The 23,599-nt window shown below is 43.5% G+C and overlaps 1 pseudogene across 1 annotated transcript in view; it reads left to right on the plus strand.

Moving 5' to 3' along the window:
- LOC144770434 (sulfotransferase 2A1-like) overlaps positions 1-23,599 on the plus strand; it is a 443,056-nt pseudogene that overhangs the window by 256,653 nt on the left and 162,804 nt on the right. The window contains exon 4 of the transcript XR_013598894.1: positions 17,039-17,165. The product of XR_013598894.1 is annotated as a sulfotransferase 2A1-like (transcript). The remainder of the gene's footprint in view (positions 1-17,038; positions 17,166-23,599) is intronic.

The following is a 23,599-nucleotide window of genomic DNA, read 5'->3' on the forward strand; positions in this document are numbered from 1 at the left end:
GAGGGCAACGTGATTAGTTCGGTGCAAAATCTAACATGATGGTACAGTGAGCAAGGGACGAATGTCAGTGCATGCCAGTCACACATAGAGCATAAACTGCAAAAAGAACAATATGATACTTGCAGTTCAGGAGGGACTGTTTCCTTGAAGAGCAGGAGAGGCAGTCCTCTGGCCAGAGTGGCATGGTGGCTGAAATGGACTGGAATGAGGCTCTGACTGATGATCAGTTGCTGTGATTAATTCAAACATTCCATCCATCATCTTGTTGTTGTTTCATGCAAGCTTCCATCCACTGATATTGCTAAGAAACCTACACTGAAGTCAATGGTGTGCCTGTAGATTGTACATAAGGATTATGAAGACTGGGGGAGATGATAGAAAAAGATTGATAAGTTAAGAGACAGAAGCTTCTGAGGAAAAGTGAGTAAGATGGACAACAGTGATACAAACAGATAGTTAGGGGCCAGAAAAATGTGAAAACAAAAGGTATGCTGACACAGTGCAAGACTATGGATAAACTGTATGTAAGAGGGTTATAACTAGGGGTGGGTGGAACTTGCGGAGTTTCACTCCATGGAATTCTGCTGAGTTACGTAAAAACTCTTTGAAATTCTGAGGAGTTCCACCAGAGGACAACGTTTGGCACAGCGTGCAGCAGGCATGGATTTTTAGTGTCTGGAGCTTGTTTCACTCTGTATAATCAGCTTGTACTGCATGACCTAGGGTACGCTGGAGGATGCTACTTCTTTCTTCCACTCGAGTAGATATTTTATTCGAGTGGCCATTTTCTTAACGTGAATGGTCGCTACCTGCCACTAACGCCAGGATGGAGAAATCTTGCCAGAGGGTGTTATAGCACCCAAAAATCACACTTGGGGACATGACTTTTCACTCACGCTCGCCAACTTAATGATGCTGAGCCATGCATGAGAAAAAACTCTGCCACATATTGCTATGGTACTCCAGGACCTAACCATAAGTTGAGGCCAACAGTGATGCAGCTAAAGCCAGCTAAGCCTAATAGAAGTACCCAGTCAAAAATGTTATTTTCTGACTTCGTCTTTCTGGGAGTCAAAGTCCCCCAACAGGTCAAGGTTAAAGGCTGTATTCTATGAAGGCCTTTTGAAGGTCAAATAGCCTTTGGTAGAGACCCTAAGGAGCATGTTGGCTTTGGAGAGGATAGCTCAGAATGAGAACATTGAAATGTTGTGTCCACCAGCGTCCTTCACCCTGTCAAGATGTTGCAACTTAGTCTCTTCTTTGAGGCTTTAAATACTCCAGTGGGACAAGCCTGGAACCTGGAACCAGACATGGCCCACTGAAGTCCAATACCTTAGCCCAGACACACCACTGAAACCTTCTAAGTAGAACCAACCTGGTATTTTAGACTTGTTTGGTTAGTCCTTGTCTTCCTGAGGTTGACAGTTTTGAAAGCCTACTCTTTTTTTATTTTGGAGTAGTTCCTCTTGGTCACTCTGAAGTTTCCCAGGACCTTGGGGACAGCACTTAGGAGTCAGGACTCATTTCAACAGATGACACCAGCAGGGTTGAGTTAGGGTCCAGTTCCCTTGGTAATTACAGGAAAGAGGCTTCTAAAACCTTGAGTTACTGGCTGAGAAGGGTGGAAGCCCCACTCAGGCCACAACCACAATCTTTGTAAGGGTGATCCACAAAGGTCACTAAATTAACCTCTCATTAATCCTTAGGCTTAACTTAGAGGCAAAGTGTAAAGTTTCAATACAGCATACAACAATAAGAAAGCATAACAGGTATCCTTAAAGCAAAAAGCACCAATCACAGTCATCTGGACCTGTTAGACAAAGGGGACCTCACAAGTTCAGGTTGACCAAAATTGAACATAGGTCAGATACAGGGACCAGGTTAGTCCCTCTGAACATCTGGTATGAAGAGTTTTGTTTTCAGTGGATCAGGACCCAAGTAGCAGGGTGAGTGTCACAGATGGTTGTCACTACACTGCGAAGAGCAGGTCCAGTATTGCAGATGGTCATCGATGTAGAGTGAAATTCCAGTCAGGCTTCGAGGACAGCTGTTGAAGCTTCACGCTGGCAGTCACCCCGGGCTGTCGTTGCTGTAGTGCGAAGGTCAGATCTCCTATTAATGGTTTTTGCTGCCAGTCGCTGTTGCGTGAAGAGCTGAGTTCACAAAGAGACCAATAATTCCAGATTTCACTTTTCTTATTAGGAGGAATTCAACTGATGCCAGCCAAGGGTCCAGGACATAGGGAGGCACATCTTAAAGATCAGGAACTCATTCTCGCAGTAGCCAGTAGGGCTCTGCGTGGTCCACTGGCAGTTCCAGTGCAACAGTTCAGCCAGGCAGTTGCAAGGAAGCATCTGAAGCTTTTTGTGTCCCAGTAGAACAGACAGGAAGTCAGCCAACTGAACATTGGAGCCACCCAGGTTAACCTGTGATGAAGAGAGCATAGCCAGTCTTCCTTCTCAGAGAGCAAGCCAGCAATTCATTCCTCTGGTAGGAGCAGGGCAGTCCTCAGGGGGCAATGGAAGTGATTCTTCTGTAATGTACACAGGTCCAGGAGTGCACTGATGAGTGGTTCAGGAGATCTAATATTTATACATGGTACCACCCTTTGTGTGTGAGATGAGCACCCTCTCCTACCACCCTGTCTGGTTCTGTAACACTCTTTCATTCCCTGTCAAGCCTACAAACTGTCTTCGGTGGCAATAGGCTGGTGCCAGGGTACTTTGTGTTTGCTGAAGGCAAAACCTTTGTAGTGTAAATGGGGAAGGCCACAGCTCTATCCCCAGCCATTCTGGAAGGATGGACCATTCTACCCACATCTCGTCCCCTTTTGTTTCACTGTCTGGAAGGAATACACAAACTGCAACAGCAGAGCCATTCATAATCATGTTACTTAGTACAATGGCAGAAGACACAAATGGCTAGGACAAGAAAATGCTAACTTTCTAGAAGTGGCATTTTCAGAATTGTGACTTATTATCCGACTTTACTATTAAAGAGGATTTTAAATTACCATTCATTTGAGTGTAAAAACTGTATTGATATCTGCTATCTGTTATCACATATTAAATGTAATAAGATAACCCGGTGTTAGTCAATGGGAAAGATAAGCCTTACAACAATGAAAACTGTCACTGCCCTTACAGGTAAAATGTAAGCGCACGTCCTACTGTTTATATACAATGCACCCTGCCGTTGGAACCTTTAAGGCCTGACTTTGGGGTGACAAACATGAATTTAAATGGAAGGGTGGGGTCTGGCAAAAAGTTTCTTTTGCCAGGTCTAAATGGCAGTTTAAAACTGTATTTCAGGGATGCAGTGGCAGGCCTGGGACTTGTTTTGAAAGGCTGCTTCTTTAAATAGCACAATGAGTGCTGCAGGCCCACTAGTAGCATTTGATTTACAAGGCCTGAGGATATGCAGTACAATTTACTAGGCCCTTACAAATAAATTACAGGTGTAGGCAAATTGTACCATGTTGAGGGAGAAAGCACAAACACTGCAGTGGTAAAGCACACAAAGTCTTAAAAGCTGACAAGAATCGGTCTAGCACAGGAAGGGACTGGAGACAAAACAGAACAGAAGCACACTGACCTTTGATGTCCACTCCTTAGTCCAGGGTAAAGGTGGGAGCAGGTACACCCCTTCTTACAGGCCATAGACAGCAGTTTTCTTCCTCTTCTGCTCTTGCATTCGTTCAAATGGGTTCTGTAGAATTGGGGGTGAGTTGCTACTTTAATTCAATTCTCTAGCCAGTTAAGACCATTTCTATCACCTGGACTTCACTACGGGTGTGTGTAATTAATCGAAATTTAAATCTGGTGCAAAATGCAATCTGGTATCTATTAGAATAGCGCAAACAAGAGCCACTCTGATCTGGTCACGTGCATTGTTCCTGTGCTTCTGTGGCATTAATTTGTAAGATCGGGCAATGGCCTACTTTGGGTAATTTGGCATAACAAGCATAATTCAAAATTTTTGAAATTACGCTTTATTATGCTAGCGTAACATAATTTCAGACAATGCTAGACTTTACCATCAAAAGACAGTCTCATTAGTCTTAGGACCTGTCTCCAGTTATCATGCACTTATTAGCATGATAAAGCTGCTGTGTTAAAGAAGTAGCCCTTTACTCTCTGTATCAGAGTTTTCCTAATACATTTCCTGTATGGACTGAAGATCAGGCATTGCCCTCTATAGCCTCACCACAACATGAATCGCTTTTAACTGTTTACAATTTTCCTAAATATTCAACATTGTAGCTGAAGAATGTGAAGCCCAGTCTGGGAGGTGATGTGATTTTCCCAGAATCACACCAAAGTAATGAGTAAGGAAGCCAGATTAGAACTCTGCTATACTGACACCTCTCATTTACATTTACATTCCACTTGCCCAATCTCCCATGACAAACATTTAGAACCGTTCAATCACAGGAACAAGATCTGACCAGACCCAGCAACATTGTCCATTAATTTCCATCCTCTGGGCCCCATAAACGTCATAAACTCTAATGGAGCAAGGATTCGCACGAAAAGCGACTTGCTTGTATTCAAGAACCTCGAATAACATTAACGAATTAATCAATATGTTTGTCTTACTAAATTGCCCCTCTTTCTTCATTATTGGGTATCCGAGAGAAGCTTGCTTATGTGTCTACTAATCCTAATACGCTTGCAGCTAAAATGGCCGCTGCTATGCGGGAATTTCGACTTCGCATGCGTCCATCATACCCATGTGACCTGACGTATTCGCTGTCTTGGTGAGAATCTGTTGCTTCTGCGCACTAGAGCTAATATGGCTGCTCTATGTTCTCACATGTGAGAGGGTTGCACAGCTGCTTTTGCTAAGCTGTTCGTTCTGCTTAATCCTAATGCTATAGTTTATTATAAAGTAATGGGTATAGTGTAGATGTTCATGGTATACAGTGTATTCATTAATTCTGTGTTCTAAAACTGTTTCTTTTCCATTTCATGCTGCACTTTGAAACTTGGCCTGTTGTGTAATGCTGTACTCCATATTGGTTGAAACTGCGTCTGCGCGAGATCCGCGAGTCTCCAGAGCAGTGACCTTTGGCTTTTAACCAAGGAGCTGACTCACAGAGAAGATGCTCCTGGGAACCTCACCTAATGAACTTTGGGAAAATACAATGTATTTGTGAATAGAACATCCATTGTTATGCGAGTTGAAGACTTCATGAGAACCTGAAATTGATGGGCGTGAACATAAATTTGAATAGGAGACGCCATAATTCAAAATATTAGGTGGTGTGATGACCTCTCCTCCTCTCTTGTCCAATCAAAATTGGGGATCCTTACACTTGCAACATTGGGGGGTGGTACACTGACCTGGAAAACAGTATAACTAGAATAGGTTTAGCTAGAGAAATTGTCCGACTTGTCCAAATAGCTGACCTGTCACTGACCCAACGCACTCAATAGCTGATAAAGAACAGAGGTGCTGCGGAGTACTCTGTCAGAAGACTTGCTGACCCAATCGGGGTTCTGAGACCTGAAGTGCTGGCGAAGCACTTTGCTGGAAAATTTTAAACCCAATCGGGGTTCTGACTGTTAGCTGCAGTGAGGGAGTAGCGCAGGCGTTGTAACTGAACTGCGGGTGCTGGTCTTAACCTTTGGTGGTCTGGTTTTGATCCAAATCTGGCTTTACTGTCCTGTTTCTGACCTGCACCTGCTAGCCTACTGGCTTGCAATTTTCGGGGCTTCTGTCCTTAACTGACCCATGGCCAGGGTTGGTCTTCACACTGTTCTAGGTAAATATAAATCTGTGTAGGTATCAAATAGTATTATTGCGTCCTTTTCTTACCCTCCCTGAATCTTGCTAAAGTCTTAAGTGCATATGTTCCTTTTCTTTCCCTTCCCTTGTGACAAATATTAAAATCGTGATTCTTGCTGTTTTTAGCATGTTCCATTTCTTATCCCTCCTTAGGGTTGAATGTTAAATGCAGTCCATGAATATATAGATGTTCCTTTTCTTTACCCTCCCTTTAGTTTAAGGAGCTGAAGTGGTTATTCTAAATATTACCGTGTTCCATTTTCTTACCTTCCCTATAGCTATATGATTAATTCAGTTTTGTCACTATATTTCGTGTTCCCTCTTTTCACCCACCCTCTTGAAATCGATTAAACTGTGAGTTATAGCATGTCCCTTATTTTCCCCGTCCGTTAGAAAATATCATTGCAAAGTCTGTTTTCTATAATTGCATTTTAGCATGTTCCTTGTTCGACCTTCCCTTTAGAATTCTAAATGGTTGGCATCATATATCTTTTGCATAGTTACATGCCATTTTTGATTTTGCTTATCGATAGTTTAATTTCTGTCAATTTATGGATCATGACTTTTGATGAAGATTAGATAAAGGTTTTCAAAACTTCTTGAGTCTGTGGTTATTATATGAGTGTATATTGTCGTTGCTACCATACCCATTATGCTAGAGTCCCTGATCCCATAGGTTCACAGATACCAATGACCAGGAGTGTAAGTCAAGGGTATAGGACCTAGAAAGTACAAATATCTGATAGCCAGTGCACAGGTTACTTGTTCTAAGAAATTGATGAATAAAATTAAATATGGGCCCAGGCGAAAATTGGTAAAAATTATAGTTGGGTGACCTGCCCGATCTATCAACTCATTATATAAATCTAGCAGACTACCAAATATTGTGTCCATACCTGGAGACTACCAACTAACCCCAGATGCATCAAGCATCCATTTTGAGATTCCTTATTAGCGAAAAATAAGGATTCGCTAATAAGGAATAGCAAAATGCCATGCATGAAGAACTCGCTTCAAAAATAGCGATTTCTTAAAATTCCTTAATTGCGATTTGCAAATTGCGAGTCGCAATTAAGGAATACCTCCCCATTCATTCCTATGGGCCAAATGCAAAAATACCGGTCGCAAAGAGGCAGATTTTGAGAATCTGCCCCTTTGGGAGCATATTTTAGCTTGATGCATCTGGGCTTTATTCTTTAACGCTCTCAGGATTTGTCAAAATGATCACGATGTTTAAAGGGAAGGAAGCGGAGGCAGATGCCATTAAATAAAATGGTTTGCCCAGGATCACACACAGTCGGTACGAGTGAGGAAGAAAGGAGTGGACATCAAGTGTTCCCATCCTACAGTCTATAACACTCTAACAGCTAAACCACCTGTTCCCTGTAAACATCCGGAGTCTTCCTAAATATGCTTCCTTGGAATGACCTTTACCAAGCTATTTGATTGGATTCTGCATCGGTGTTCATATATCTCCATGCCATTAGTTCCTCAGAACAACTGCTTTCAAGATCGGCCAGTAGTTAAATACTTCTCACTGCCTCCTATAGAAATCTGTACATCAAATCTCTGCAAGGCTAGCACAGCCTTCGATCCTTCTGAAACTCTTTACCGAGCTAAAGAAAAGAGATGCTGCATGAACCTCCGCATAAAACACACTATTAAAACATTTAATAAAGCCAGCAATGTTAGCCCATAGCTACCTTTACTGGATGAGTCCAACACAAGTACACATTCCTCAAATTCACTACCATATCCATATCATTCATCCAACTGATAAAGAAAATAAACACTTATAAAAGACCAAACAATAAATCCAAAAACCATATCCAAAATAGAAATCAATACAAAATGTATTTAAAACAATACACTTAAAAGTTAAAAATATGCCATCATAAAAAAAAAATCATTGGTGTATAATATATCTAATCAACCTTATTTAAAAAATCAATCAGAGATAACAATTTCATACAATGGTGGTCCCTAATGTTGTTGATGCGGGACAATCAAGAGTCTATTTACAGGACTAAATCAACCCCCGAGAGAAAAATGATAGACAGTTAAATTTGTCATGAACTATAACACATTCGAAAGAAAAGCGTTGGCTAGAACCCAATACCCACTATTCTAGAAGTAAATGTGGGACCAGTCAACCACCGAATTGTGCAAAAACTATGCATCAACGCGTTTTGATGGAATTCATTAGTCACACCATCTTTATCAAACAATCTTTTCGTACTCTCGATGATAGATCAAACTTTTAATTTACATAAGCCAAATCCTTTGTATAAAAAACAAGAGTCAATTTTCTCCTTCATAGTTGACAACATGGTATCAAACATCCAGCTGACTATTCATTAACATTTATTTCACATACTAAACATATAACAATATTCGACTTCAAGAATGGGACAAAGTACATTTGGCCTGCTGCTGGATTGACTAGACAGAACGTCCAATCCCCTTCTTTAAATTCATTAAACATGTATTTTACATCTATACAATATACTCAAGTTATTCCACCTCATGTCTAAGATAAAAAAATTGGCATATTGGATGAGCTAGAAAAAGCGAACAGGAAAGAGACAGATGTATAGGAAGTGAAGAGGGGGACAGAAAATAAACATCCTTTTCCTCACACATTCACATTCTACGCCTACATCTTCTATTAAGCACTGTCCTTGACCCCAGGTAGGCTTCAATGCATTAAATATAGGGAGAAGATACACATCGTCACATTCATCAATTTCATGCAGTTTCTTGTCTATTCTACATATACTCTTCATATTCTTACTTAATCATCGCTACAGACAAATAAATGAATTACCTGTTGGTCAATCAGAGAACACCACTTATGGTCCCCTACTAAAAACTGTTTATGTGACTGTCCTCACAAGGGGCTTTATCGGCACCACCTACAGGGATAGGTGAACATGTTAGCCTACCATATCATGATATCAACAATCTTAAGATTTAAAAATCTTAAATTTTTAAATGTATTAATTTTTATATTTTTTACTTTTAAAATATAGGGAGGAATGGTTTTATACTTATATACCTCCTCTCTAGAAGTATAAAACCTCTTCCTCCCTATATTTTGCATTGAAGCATGGACATGGGCCCCTACTTCCCCGACCAGTGGCTCATTAGTCTTTCTCACTCCGGGGAGGGGGGTGAATTGGGCATTCACACCAAATCTGCCCTTCTAAGGGTACAGAATGCCCACTAGACACCAGGGACTTCAGTTTTGCAGTGTTTTCCGAAGGAGGGGAGCACCCCCCTGGGAATGGCCCTGTGCTCCCGTCACCTGGGGACCCTTTACACTTTCTGCCACCCAAGGGGGGGTCGATGGGGATATTCACCCCAGTCTTATACCGGCAGGGGGGGCAGAAAGCACCACTAGACACTGGGGTCAGCAGTATTTTTGGGGGGAGGACACCCATCCTCCCCCAGGCATAGGCCCATGCTATCTCCCACTCTGAGGCTCATTAGACTTTCTGTCCCCCAGGGGTTGGATGAGGGTAGTTACCCCCCACTGTGCTCACAGGTGGGCAGAATGCCCACTGGACTGAACTCCAGAGGCTCCGTTTCATGGCACTTTATTGGCGCGAATGCCCCACTCCGGGCATAGATCCATGCTCCCACCCCACTCCGTGGCTCATTACACTTTCTGAGCCACTGAGGGGTGGATGGATGGGAGGGTTCACTCCCAATTCCCACCACTTGTGAAGCAGAAATCCACTAGGCACAAGAGTGTGCAGTTTTTCAGTACTTTTTTAAGGGCATCAGCCCCTTGGACATAAGGTCATGCTGCCACCCCATCCCGGGGCTCATTAGACTTTCTACTCCAGGAACAAATAGGGGTTATCAACACCAATATGCTGCCCTCCCAGGGTGGTAGAAAGCCCACTAAACACCAAGGATATATTTTTATTGATGCCGAAAAATAATGATGGTGTGTGTGTGTGGACCTACCTCTAGCCCTAAGATCCCAACAATTGTTGTGCTCCCCCAGGTGGGGGGCAAAGCCCCATTCCCATGGTAACCAAGAGGCTATGTTGATTCTTTTGGATGTAGGTTTGACATATGGAGCGGCAGAGTTGGAGTAAAACCTAATTTCTTTCTATTTCAAATGGTAGATGGTTACACTATGCTGGACCATGCTCTGGTATCCTGGGAAGCCACGTAAACCCAACCATTTGAAAACTAGACACCCAAGGGACTCCAGGATGGTATGACTTGCATTGACCCACAATGCTTCCTTTGTCACAATGCGCTGCATACCCCAAAATGTGCTCAAAATCATTAATTTTCCTCACATTTTTGTTGGAGCTCCAGAATCTCTGGGGAACCTCAAATTCCTACCACCCATCGTACCCCACTTGCCTCGATAAAAACACTGTCCCTCATGTGTGGCTGACCCAAACAATCACAACACAAAGGTACACAATATGTAACAAAGAGAAATTGGCAGTAGGAGTAGCAACAGTGTTTGAGCCCAGGTTAGACGGCTACCCAGGGTAATCTACCAAGCGCAGACATTTCTGAAAAACTAGACACCTGGGGAAGTCCAAGTAGGTGATGGATCTTACAAAGGTTTCTCACCTACAATGCTCTGCAAATCTCAAACTCTGCCTAAAATTGCTTATATTCCTTCCATTTCTATTATGTAAACTTGCTGAATCTGCCAGGATCTAAGCAATTCCTACCACTCAGCTTTCCCACACTTGCTCTGATATAAGCGCTACCCCACTTGTGTGGGTGGGCCTCTTGCCAACAACAGGAACAGATCAAATCAGGATCACATGAGTCTAACCACCAATGGATACCTCCCGACAGCTGCCAACACTGCAGCAAAGGGTAGGTTTTTACTTGGATAAATTTGATCACTCCACACTGCAATTTTGGCCTTTTCTTGTCACATGGACTACGCTGAGCCACACAAGCAAGGTGTTTTCTGCACAGCAGCACCATTTTCGCTCATGTTTAGGAAAAGAAACAGAAACATTTTTGTGGAGCACTTTCTTTCCAAAAAAAACCAACCACTTAGCTATAGTTTGGCTATTTACTCAGCCTACTCCAGGGGAATCCACAAACCCTGTGTGCCTATACAACCCCATGCCATTGCGAAGTAAGGATGCTAATTTTGTGTGGATACCTTATGTGGAAAAAAGTTATGAGGGCTCAAAGTACTTCAAACAGCCAAAAAAGAGCTAAACAATTAAGTACGCTCAGCAGTTAAGGGTATAATACAGAACAGGGCACATCACAATAGTCAAAACTGAATACAGCACCATCACAGTGGAAGAATGCAGCATCACAAAAAAACAGAATAACGAATCACCATCAGACGAAAAAGGCACACAAAAAATATGCAGACATCTTCTTGCCTTACCATCAAAGACATCATGTAGCACGAGTAAAAAAAGCATTTGATCCAGCTCTGAAAGAGAAAACTAATACGAAAATAGAGGAAATAACAATATTCTTAATGCATGTGTTTTTTTACTTGCTCAACTGATTTGTTTGCACCTGCTCTTCATTTTGTATTCCAAGAAATGGGCAGCACTTTTTTTTAAAGGTCTACTTATTGAACTATTAAACAAAATAAACTGTGGTGACATTAGACGTTGTAGCTAGTAAAGAAACACAGCAACAGCCATATACAAAGCCCTTAAAATATTACAAAATTGGACCATTACAGCAGTGTTCCAAGGTCGATGCTAAAAGCAACAACATCAACATTACTAGGCATCATCATCAGTCCCATCCAGAGGTTCACATTCACATTCATTCCACTTACTCCATATTCTGGTCCATTTATTTGGGCACCACTTTCCCATATATACCACCCTCTCTGCCAACATGAATCAATACATGTCTTTCTTCCAGTCCCCAAGACTCAGGCTTAATTCAGATATACGCATGTTAGCAGTATTCTGCTTGGCCACCATAAGTCCCAAGGTGACCCAAAGACAGTCCATACATCGAGGTCTGTTTCAGCCCACACAATGAGAAATCACCACTTGGCAGATAGAGGCAGATTACTTCTCACCACTTCATTGAGGCAGGTCAGTACCCTCTCCCAATAATGTTGAAGCATGGGACAGCTCCATAACATATGGAAAAAGGCACCATCCTGACCACTCCCCATAGGGATCCCTGCATGATCCGATCTGCCCATTTTAACTAGGGTAGTACGTGCATAATAGCTGCGATGGAGTATTTTCAGTTGTACCAGTTGACACCTGGAGAGTATGGCCACCTCTCTAGTGGAGGCCAAGGCTTTAGGCCACTCATCCTCCTCCAGATCTCACTCCCAACCTGTTTGCTGCCTGGCCAGGGGGTCAGAAGTGTTATTAATTAATTTGCGGTAGGTGAGCAAAGTCACCTGCCTCTGCACGTAGTCATCCTCAAGTGGAGAGGACTCTGGGTGGTCTGTCCCCCGTGGAATTGCCCTCCAAAAAGCGTTCCGGACCTGTAGATATCAGAAGGTCTCGGTTGGGGCCAACTGGTACTCCCCCTGCAGCTCTGGGTATGAAATTACATCTTCCTGTCTCCAGAGATCACCCACCCATAACAGATCTTTTAAGTCCCATTTATCAAATCCTCTATGTGTAGCTAGGGTACCTAGCCACATCGTATTCCACAAGGGTTCCAATCAGGCTTCAGGCAGGATCACAGCACGGAAACGGCCATCACCCACATCGTTGATGCCGCACTCAGAAAACTAGATCAAAACGAATCCTGCCTTCTAATCCTCCTAGACCTTTCATCAGCCTTCGATATGGTACAACATATCAGTCTCCTTGACCTACTTGAACACAGAATGGGATTATCAGGTGCTGTCCAAAAGTGCTTTGCCTCCTTCTTTAACAACCAAACTCAAAAAATCAAGATTAACCAATCACTATCCTCAACCACACTGGTCATCCTGGGCGTCCCTCAAGGTTCCGTATTATCTCCTGCCCTCTTCAATCTATTCATGGAACCCTTAACCAAAATTCTGAAACTCTCCAATATCCATTACCATATGTACGTGGATGATACCCAACTATACATAAAAATATCACAGCCGGATGACATCCGACTACTTGACACAACTTTACAAAAAAAACACATCTGGCTAACCAAAAACCACCTGAAACTCAATGCGCTCCAAACTGACTTTCTCCTAATCTCCCCACTACAAGGACAAGGTGACATAGTAAATTGGAAGAAACACCTAACAGCCCTCAATTGCAAACCTCACATTATCGATTCCACAAGATCACTGGGAATAATACTAGACAAGAATCTCAAAATGAGGGAACATATCAGCACAGCCACCAGAGGAGCCAAATTTCATATGAGTATTCTCAGAAAACTAAAACCCTTCCTCAATGACAATGACCTAAAAACAGCTGTTCAATCTCTAGTTCTACCCATAATAGACTATGGGAATACAACCTGTTGTGGCTTACCGAGATTCAGTCTGGTTCCTTTAAGAGCCTCACTAAACGCGGCAGCAAGACTCGTCACTGGCTCCAGAACAGAAAGAACAGCTACATCACCCCGGATCTAAAGGAACTGAATTGACTTCCTTATGAGGCAAGAGTGCAGCTAAAGATTTCATGCATGACGCACAAAGCCCTGCACCTCAATACACCAAAGTATCTAGCCAATATACTCCAATTAGCAGGCAATAGCAGAACTCTGAGAAGCACCAACACCTTGCTATTGAAACCACAAACATTTCAGAAAAAGAAAACCTACACACACACCTTCTCTGGCCTAGCACACAGGATATGTAACACCCCGCCCCACACAATCAAAGTGAACCCCTCCACCACCTCATTCAAAAATGAAGTCAAACTACTTCTGATGAATGAAACTCTCTCCTAATACCAGCCCTGATGCAAGTAGATACCAACTAGAAACTACTTATCAACCAAGAGCTGTGTTGACCTCTAATAGAGAATGACTAACACAATCATGACCTTCAACAAAAATTAACAACATATACGATCTCTTCTTAGATACTCATTTATATGTGACTAGCGTGCAACTTTTCTGATGATGTAGCTTTTGTAAAGTGCTCTGATGCCATCATCGTGTCTAGTCTGCGCTATATAAAACTCTATAAATAAATAAGGGGGTGGCCTGTGTAATTTTGCCTCTACACCTCATGCAGAGAAGTGTGATATGCCACAGAGTCACTATGTTAGCAGTAGGGTTAAGGGTAGGCGTAGCCCCAGGACCTCCATAAAGGGCTCTAAGATGGCTACCCGGCCTCATGTTCTCCAATCCATCTTATATGCCGGTTCCCCTCCAGGGGGATGGACCCAGTGGTTTACAGCTGTCAACTGCGCCACCCAGTAGTACTTTTTTATGTCAGAATGGGCTATACCTCCTTCAGACCAACTCCAAGTCTGCTTATGCAGGACATCATCTGGGAACACCCATCACAGACACGGCAGCGCACCTGACCCTTGATGGTCTGGATATAGGTCGCTGGGACCTGATATGGCATGTGTTCAGGAGTGCATACATGAATTGGGGTAGGGCCTCATCTTGAACTTGGCCTCCCTCCTCAAAAGAGGCAAAGGCAGGGCTCTCCAGTGTCCGATATCCTCTCCCAGCCTACACAGGGACGGCTCCAGATTACGGGGATTGAAACCCCCAGAATCGCGTGTGATAAAAATACCCAAATATTTGAAGCCACCCATCACCCCTTGGGTTGGGCCTCACAAGTATTCACCAACAATGGAGTCCTACCTCTGAGTATATATATATTAGTGACTTGTGCCAATAGCCTGAGTATCTCTGGTTATAGTAAGCACCTGTATGATTCTTTCCAGGGAGTCGGTGGTGTCAGCGGAATTTTATCTGCGTAGAGGGAAATTCTATCTTCCCACTCCGGGGTCCATCCCAGTCCTCTAATCATAGCATCGGTTCTCGCCAATGATGCCAGTGGCTCCGGCACCAGGGCACAGATCAAGGGAGAAAGAGGTCAAGCCTGGCTTGTGCCCTGTTGCAGCGAAAACAAAGCCAATGTACTCCCATTCACTGCCACCTGGGCAAGTGGATCAGAATACAGGATCCAAATCCAGGACAGGAAATAAGGGCTGAATCCAAACTTTTTCAACACTGCATACATAAACGTATATAAAGGATTACTCTATCCTGTTGAACGCCATACGTGCATACAGAGATAGTATAATTGCGTCCTCTTAGATCAGCTCCGCTCGACCCGAGGACACCATGTAACTCAGTTTAAGCACTGTGATCCTACCTGGCATGAAGCTGAACTGATCCGGATGGACCAACTGGATCAAACACGTGGCCAGAAGTTTGGCAAGTATTTTATCTTTTATGTTCAATAACAAAATGCGCCTGTATGAGGCACATTTCTCAGGTGGTTTGCTGTCCTTGTGGATCTCCATTTTAGTAGCCACTCTTTGATCTCCCTGCAGCACATCAGCCACTTAGTCTTCCAAGGAACATGCTCCGGAGGCAGAGTGCCATTAATGGGGCTGCAAGTTTATATCATTCTACGTGGAGTCCATGGGGCTCCTACCGCTTTACAGGAAATAAGAGTGCTGATTGTGTACACCACCTCCTCCTACTGGGCGGCTCTTTAGAATTAGGTTTTGCTTTTTTTTATAGCTGTATATTAATTGGATGCACAGTCAGCTTTTCAATAAATATTGTTTAAGGCAAACAGACAGTGCTCATCATTTCAGTCAGAAATTCAGTAATTTTAGTATTTGCAACACTAAGACCTCACAGATTGCATCACTAACATGAGTAAAGCGTGGTAAGAAAGGACTTACGGAGCATGAGGTCTGCAATAGGCCAACATTGAGGGGCAAAACTTGGGTCTGGGGAAAAGTGAAGAAAAGACTGGAGATATGCCTTTTGTTGAAGAATGCAGCATGTCACCAGATGATGGAGGAAGGGAGATATCAGGGGCTGATTAGGGGGGTAAATAATAAATAAATAAATGGAAAAGCACTTACCTACTGGCCCCACCTTGGTGCTCATCTGCACCTTTCCTCTCAACTCCTGATAGTCCATGCAAGCTTCCCAGTCCCCTATGCCAATCATGAATCTTTTCTCATGCTGGTAATGCATGAGAGCAGAACCGTGATTGGTGTGAGCAGGCTGGTTTTACACTCAGTTTGGGCCTAAGAGCCTCTGCTTGGTCTCCACCCAGCTGTGCAGCACGAATGTATGATGTTACAATGCATACATTTACAATGTATGCCTTTACTACGCAGTTTTTACATCGCAACAACCTTTACAACGCATTCTTTTACATTGCATGCCATTACATCGCATTTTCAGAAACTAACTTTACAACGCATTCCATTACATCGCATTATACCTTTACAACGCATACCATTACAATGCATACCATTACATCGCATTTATGGTAAGTGTTGAATAGTATAGGGGTGATAATTACTATCCTAACTCCAGTGAGTACAACAGTTGGGTAAGTGTTGGATAGTGTAAGGGTACTATGCATTGTAATGGTATTTATTGTAATGACTTGTGATGTAATGCCTGCGTTGTAGTGACATGCATTGCAATGACATGCGTTGTAGTGACATGCAATGTAATGGCTGCGGTGTAGTGACGTGCTGTGTAAAGGATGTTGCGATGTAATGACTGCTATGTAAAGGTAGTGCGATGTAATGACTTAGTTGTAAAGGTTGTTTCCCGTGCAGCACAGCTTGGGTTGGAGAGGTCGAAGTGTGCATGACAGTTTGGCTGTCCTAAGACAGCCAGCCAAACTGTCATGCACACTTGCAGCAGTGCCCATCACTCCTCCCCCCTGTCAGCAGAGCCTGGCCCCATCCTGCCCTTGACTTAGCTCAGCATGAAAAAATAAAATTATAATAACTTATGTTTGCTGAGAGAGCAGTAGAGCGATGCTCCTCCGCCTTAATGGAGGAGCCACCTCTGAATGGAGGTAGTTAATGCTTGCGGTATGGTAGGTCATTCAATTGCAATTTGATGGTATAGAGAATCCATGTGAATAAAAAAGACATCATATGTGCAGCAGGATGTTGGAGCCCAGTGCCTACCACTTCAAAGAATTCAAATAAACTATTGTTGAACTCTATTTTGAAATAGGATAGAATGCAAAGTGCAATATACTTTACTTCTAATGTGAAAGTCTGACATGTAAATTGCTATGCTTTTAAGATATTGGTGTTCCTTTTGTCCTCATAAGTCTGTTATCGTGTCTCATGTTTAGGTTATTTACACTGTGAGAGACCCAAGAGATGTCCTAGTCTCTCTCTACTACCATTCCAAAATGACCATTTTCCACAAAGACCCTGGGACATTTGAACAGTTTTTTTAGCTCTTCCTTAAAGGGGAAGGTAAGTATCTGATGTATGTTTATAAGTAGTCTTTATTTTCGGGCTTGCTTGTTTCAGTTGTTTTGGAAAAAATGCATGGTAAAACGTCCTGACACCTACGATGGCGTCTGCAGAGAGGATAGCAAACTTTCCAACGTGCTAAGCAAGAAAAGGAGATAGCAGAGCTTGGCCTTTCTGCAATTGGCAACAAACATAATCTCAACCAGACCAGTCTCTGTTAGAATTATTTGATTCATTTTCAGTTTGGTACATTATTTATGTATTTATTTATTTATTTATTTATTTATTTATTTATTTAGCTTATAAGGCGCACAGCTACCCGCAGTGGGTTTCCCGGCGCCAAGGGACAGATTAAGAGAGAGGAAAAAAGAGCAACCATAAATCATTACTGAAAGAGACACGTTTTAAGTCCCTTGCGGAAACGAAGGAAATTGATTTCAGTTTTTAAGGATGCGGGCAAAGCAGAACTTCGGACCCAGGTGGGAAAATGAGCGGCCGCCCATCTTCACCAACCTGAATCTCGGAATCACAAAATCATCTTTCCCAGAGGATCTCAGTGAACGACTAGGGTGATAGGCTTGAATGAGGTCATGTAAATATGCAGGGGCTAAGCCTTGTTTAATCTTAAAAATGTAACAAAGAGCCTTGAATTTAATTCGACTGGCAATCCTAAGCCAGTGAAGATCATAAAGTGCTTGGGAAATGGAGGCTCTTCGAGGAACATGACGTAGGAGCCGTGCAGCCGCATTCTACACAACCTGAAGTTTGTTTAAAGTTGCTACATCAGCTCCTAAGTAAAGAACATTTCCATAGTCCAGGCGGGAAACAACCAGCGCCTGGACCACCGTCCTCTGTGTGGGGACAGGGAGCATCCAGAGGATTTCTTGGAGCCATCTTAGAATGACATTCATTGCACCATCAGGATTCAAGCAAGCCGGGCCGAAGACGCCTGAAATGGCAGAAACCGGTCCCCGGAAGCTTGTTTCCTTCCCAGTGTAAGAATTGGCTTTTGTAGTCTGGTCTGCCCTGTTCCCATGATGCACTGGGCCAGGGACAGACTAATTTGCATACAGCCAGGTTCTGAAACTGGGATGGTGCAATGAGCTAAAAAACGGTGTTGGATCTAGCCCTGATCTCTTGACTGGGTGAGAGTACTCTGCTTAATTCAGAGACTCTGTCCATCACCATCCCTTGTTGTAAATAATCTTAGAATGACAAAGCAGATGGAGTTTCGCATCAATGAGAAATCTGAGGTTGCGGACCTGGGCAACAGGTTTGGGAGTAAGGCCCATTTCATTGGGCCAATTTTGAGGACCCCATGAATCTCTCCCTTTTCCCAGGATGACAACCTCGGTCTTATCTCCATTAAGTTTAAGGAAGTTACTGCGCATCCACTCAGAAACCCTAGTCAATCCTTGTTTAAGAACAGAGATTTTGCCACCTTCAACATTTGAAAGAGGGAAGATAATTTGCGTATTGTCGGCGTAAGAAAATAAAGTGAGGCCAGCTTCCTCCACTATGGTGGCCAGGGGTCTAACGTAGATATTAAACAATAAAGGGCTCAAGATAGACCCCTGGGGTACACCGTACGCCGATGAGCAAATTTTGGAAGAGGCTTTTGCAGAGAAGACCTGGAAAGTGCGGCCACTTAGAAATGAGGCCACCCAAGCCAGAGCAGGACCCTCAACTCCTAGAGACCGAAGAGATGCGAGAAGGATGGAATGTGACACCGAATCCAAGGCCGCACTCAAGTCAAGTAGTATGAGTGCAGATGTTTCTCCGCGATCAATACAGTGACGCAATCTCTTGGTGACTTCTAAAAGTGTTGTTTCGGTGGAGTGATTCGACCTGAAGCCTGATTGAGATGGATGCAAAAAACCTGAACTTTCCACAAAATGAGTAAGCTGTGTGTTAATATGCCTTTCTAGAATCTTGGAGAGGATAGGCAACAGCGAGATAGGCCTAAAGTTAGATAAATTAGAGGGGTCAGCTCCAGCCTTCTTTAAGAGAGGAACAATCATTGCATGTTTCCACTCCTGTGGAACATGGGCCTCTCTCAGAGAAGAATTGAGAATCTCCTTCAAAACACAACGGGAATCCAGATCAAGTTGTTTCAAGATCTTGACTGGTAAAGGGTCGCACGGGGAGCCTGATTTAATACTTTCCAAACAGAGAGCAAAGGAAGTATCATCAAAAGGTGACCAAGGTCCTTTTCAAGTCTATTTTAGTAGAATCAGCTCAGCGAAGTGCACCAAGCAGATTACACCATGTCCTGTCTCCTTCTCCATCTTCACCAATATATATCGTTAATGGTAAGATATCGACAACTTATACAGAAGATTCGGATCTATTTAGAACTTCTGGCTACTCTCCAATGTTCTGTTTTCTTTTACAATAGGCAGCATATTTAGTGTATGGCTGCCTCAATTTTATTTTTCTTATTTTTATTCTGCTAGCAATTTGATAATGCGTTTAACTAAATCTAATGGATCTTTTATTGCATGGTTCCAGTAGGAACCAACTCCAGGACTTAGTCTAGTCAAATTAGTTCAAAAAATGGCTAACCTAGAACTAATTGCAATATAATTTCTGTGAGTGGATTCTTATTGAAAATGTTCCGTAGAAAACGATGGTGAAAAGTCTACCACTCTATCATGACATGTTAATCCAATATGGCGGATTTTCCAAAATGGCTGCCCATTATTTGAGATATAGAGTATAACTGTTTATATGCCCATCTGCGGTTTCATTTTATATGTTTTAAGGGACGGGAAAGTCAAAAATACCATCAAAAATTGTTTCTGATCATCATCGCTTATTGGTCACGGTCTAAACATTAAAGTTAACATGTATATGATTGGCGTACACTTTTTTCCATGGTGACTCAAACTTTATTTCGTCAGTTTTTACAGACTAGATAATAGAATTTGCATTAGATATCAAGCCTACATATCAGCAGTTATAATCACTTTTCCTTTATAGACTTCATGCAGTAGAGAACATTTTTGTCACTTCTGTCTTGAAAAATTGATCTGCTGATCTAATTGGCATGGGCAAATATTTGCTTTCCTATACACATTCTAATTTGGTTTATATTTTTCATCTATATGTGCATTGTGTAGGAAATTGGGTTAATAGTTGAGGGGGTGAAACCCTGCTCACGCAGAAATAGAAATACTTGTCAGGGCGAAGTCAAAAGCAACTCTAAATTAACCTGTGCTCAACCCTCTGGTAGCTTGGCATAGAAAAGCAGGTCTAACTTAGAGGCATTGTGTAAACTATTTATGCAGCACTTCAAACAGTAATAAAGTGAAAAAACAGCACAAGAAAAATCCCACACCAATTTAGAAAACTAGAGCAAACTTAAATAAATAATTTAAGACCAAAATGACCGATTCAGGAGAAATGGATGCTGGTAAGTGGTGAAAATAGCATCAAAAAGTACACAGCGCCAACTGTGGTTGTCTGGTTGAGCTAGACCGAAACAAAGTCACAATCAGTCAGACTGCAATGGAGTGAGGGCTGGCTACAGAGACCCAGTTAGGCCAGCTAAACAAGAGTGCCTTATCCTGGTTTGCAGTGTCCCACGTTAAGGATGCATTGCCAGCCGAGGTGATGTGAGGTCCAGGTTGTCAAGGTAATGTACAGTTTTGTTTCCAAGGGGCTGTGAGTCAGTTATGCAAGGTCCTGCATTAGGGATGCATTGCATAGAGGCAGTTCTAATGAGGCTGCGTACTGCGAGGATGATACAAAGCGGAGATAGTCTGTGTAGCAGAGGCAGTGTATTCGCTCAGCTTGGGATTGTTCATCAGAGGTGATGCGTTGGTTCTGCTGGGCCCATCGATGGGCTGGCAGAGCACCTTTAGGCCAAGAGTCAAGGACTGAGGTGGCACCCTTTGGCAGGGTAGGCTTCCCAGATGGCAGAGTCCAGGTGCTGGGTTCAATTTTGATGAAAGCCTGTTACATCCCTGAAGCTACGAATCAGTAGGCCAGTCGAATAGCCCTTGGAGTCACTCTTAGGTCTTGGGTTCAGAGCTGCGGGTCTATTACTTCTCACCCAGGCAGCAGTGCAGCAGGTAAGCAGCAGCAGGGCAGCAGTCTTTTAGAGAAGCAATCTGGTAGAGTGGCTGTCCTTTCAGCAGCCTGGCAGTCCTTCTTCTTGGCAGAGACCAGTGGTCCAGAAGTGTGCTGAAGAGTTGGAATCTGAGGTCCAATATTTATGGAGTGCCCACTTTGAAGTAGAAGAAGCTTCCAGATGATTCCACCTCTAGAGGTGCTTGGAATTTCCTGCTTCCCTGCCCCAAATCTTATAGGGTCACAATAAGCTAGTGGCAAACCCTGTGTGAGAGTGCCCACGCAGGGCCTTTGTGATGGGCAAATGTGGTAGGCGATAGGTCTTCCCCCTTGTTAATTCAGAGTGGACCATACTACCATCATCTAGCTGCCATTTGTCTTACTGTCTGCGAGCAAAATACAAAGACCATTTGCCAAATACATGTGACCAAGATACAAGCAGCAGGCACCAAATGATTGGTACAAAAACTTGTCATCTTTCTAAAAGTACCATTTTCAGAATTGTGATTAAAAATCTGATTTTGCATTAAAGAGAGCTTTTAATTACATGCTTAATCTTCAGAAACCCAACACGACCTGTCTACTTACTCCCAGTTACAAGTCACTGGTGTACTGATGTGTTACAAATTTATAAGTGGATTAACAAGTTACAAAAACACTGATGGTGTTTGTTAGAACCTGAGATGCCAGGTCACCTAGGGTAGCCTGGCCTAGGGGTAAGACATGCAATTTCTAGAGGCACAGTGTGAAGGTTGCAGACCACCCAGCAGTAAATCCACGCAATAGCACACAAAAACAACACTACACCAAAGTATAGGAAAATAAGTACTGCTTTATAAAAATAATATTTCTTTGCTCTTATTGCCTTTAGAATTCACAATTAAATTACACTTCAGTTTGTGTGGAATATAGCAGGAATACTTTTCAATTCTAAAACATATTAACAACCAGCATTTAGAGTATAGACAGTTCACTTAGACAACTGGCAGATGATTCTTACACTTTTATAGCTCAGTTAGGCAATTACTGTACTCAGCTTACTATGCATCTTCTCTCATTACAGTATTACTCTAAAGTTTGGTAAGATCAGCCTTTTAATTAGATCAGGGTAACACTTTCCTTTACAAAAATAGCATTTACAGTTCTGTTTCTTATCTTGTTAGGGAGAAATGGGTTAAGAACCATTTAGGTCAGCTTACAATAGAACCCTGTCAGGGATTCCTCATAGACGCTGTACTCCCAGAGTCAGAGTCTCAATTTATATACAGTTAATTCTGTGGAAGTCACTCCCCCACGTAACTACCTCCTTACTTGTATCCACAATGTGTTGGGTCCTTCTCTGTGTCAGAAGCAGGGGGAGTAATGACAGCGAGGGGCTCGAGGAACCGAGGCTGAAGAGGCTTTCACGCCTCAGTAGGCTCCTCAGTGCCCCCCAGCTCAGGACGACTCCTATTTGTAGCCCTCGCACAGAAAAACCACAAGGGCAGACACCACGATGCCCCAGACCCCTACCGGGCCTCGTATCTCTCCCTCCCTGCCCGGGCCAGCTCCTCAGTGTGGCGCTTGGGCAGGAGGGACAAGCCGATTGCTCCGCAACCTGTAGAAGCCGCCGGCGCCTCTCCTCAGCGCTGGACGGCAAAGACGCTCCTCCGGCGGGCATGCGCAGTAGCGCGCGTGCCGGTGATTCCTCCCGCTGCTCCCGCTCCGAGGAAGGAACACTACACTCCCGGGCCTGCTCGATCTTAGGCCCCTCCTGCGCCAGGGATACCTCACTGCTTGGGCATGCGCGCAGAAGCAGCGTCTCCCAAATGGAGATCGCGCACTCGCGTCAGCGCCTGCCCGCTTCCTCCTCTCTCCCTGGGACCGGGGACATTACCTCAGGGCTGTTACTTCCTCACAGCATCAGCGACCACAGCGCTAATCCAGCGCTTCTCCACAGGGGCCGAATTGGGGTTTTCACTGCACAGCCTTCCTCCGCTTCCGCCCCAGTCAGTAAGTGATAAACTCGGGGGGGAAAAGGTTCTGCCTCAAAAGAAAGTCACGGCAGACAGAGGCAGAATGCAAATGTCCACTGCACGAGGGGGCCACAAGGATTAACCCTTCCTCTATCAAATACTGCTCAAAGAAAAGCCTCTCCTCTGGGCAGAGGACTGCGTACACAGCACTGCAGTCTCCTTCTCCTTTGACACCCCACTTTTCTTAAGCTAGGGGTTGGTCAGGCGCCCAGGGTCTCCCTTAATCCTTCACAACGGGGACAAGACAAGGATCCCAAAGGAAAGGTAGAGAAGTGGATTTAATAGGCTGCTTCCCAGTCCAGGAGATCAACCCCTTCACTAGTCTCTCCCCACCTTTCAAGATAG

The sequence above is a fragment of the Lissotriton helveticus genome, chromosome 7 (genome assembly GCF_964261635.1).
Source record: "Lissotriton helveticus chromosome 7, aLisHel1.1, whole genome shotgun sequence".
NCBI classification, from domain to species: domain Eukaryota; kingdom Metazoa; phylum Chordata; class Amphibia; order Caudata; family Salamandridae; genus Lissotriton; species Lissotriton helveticus.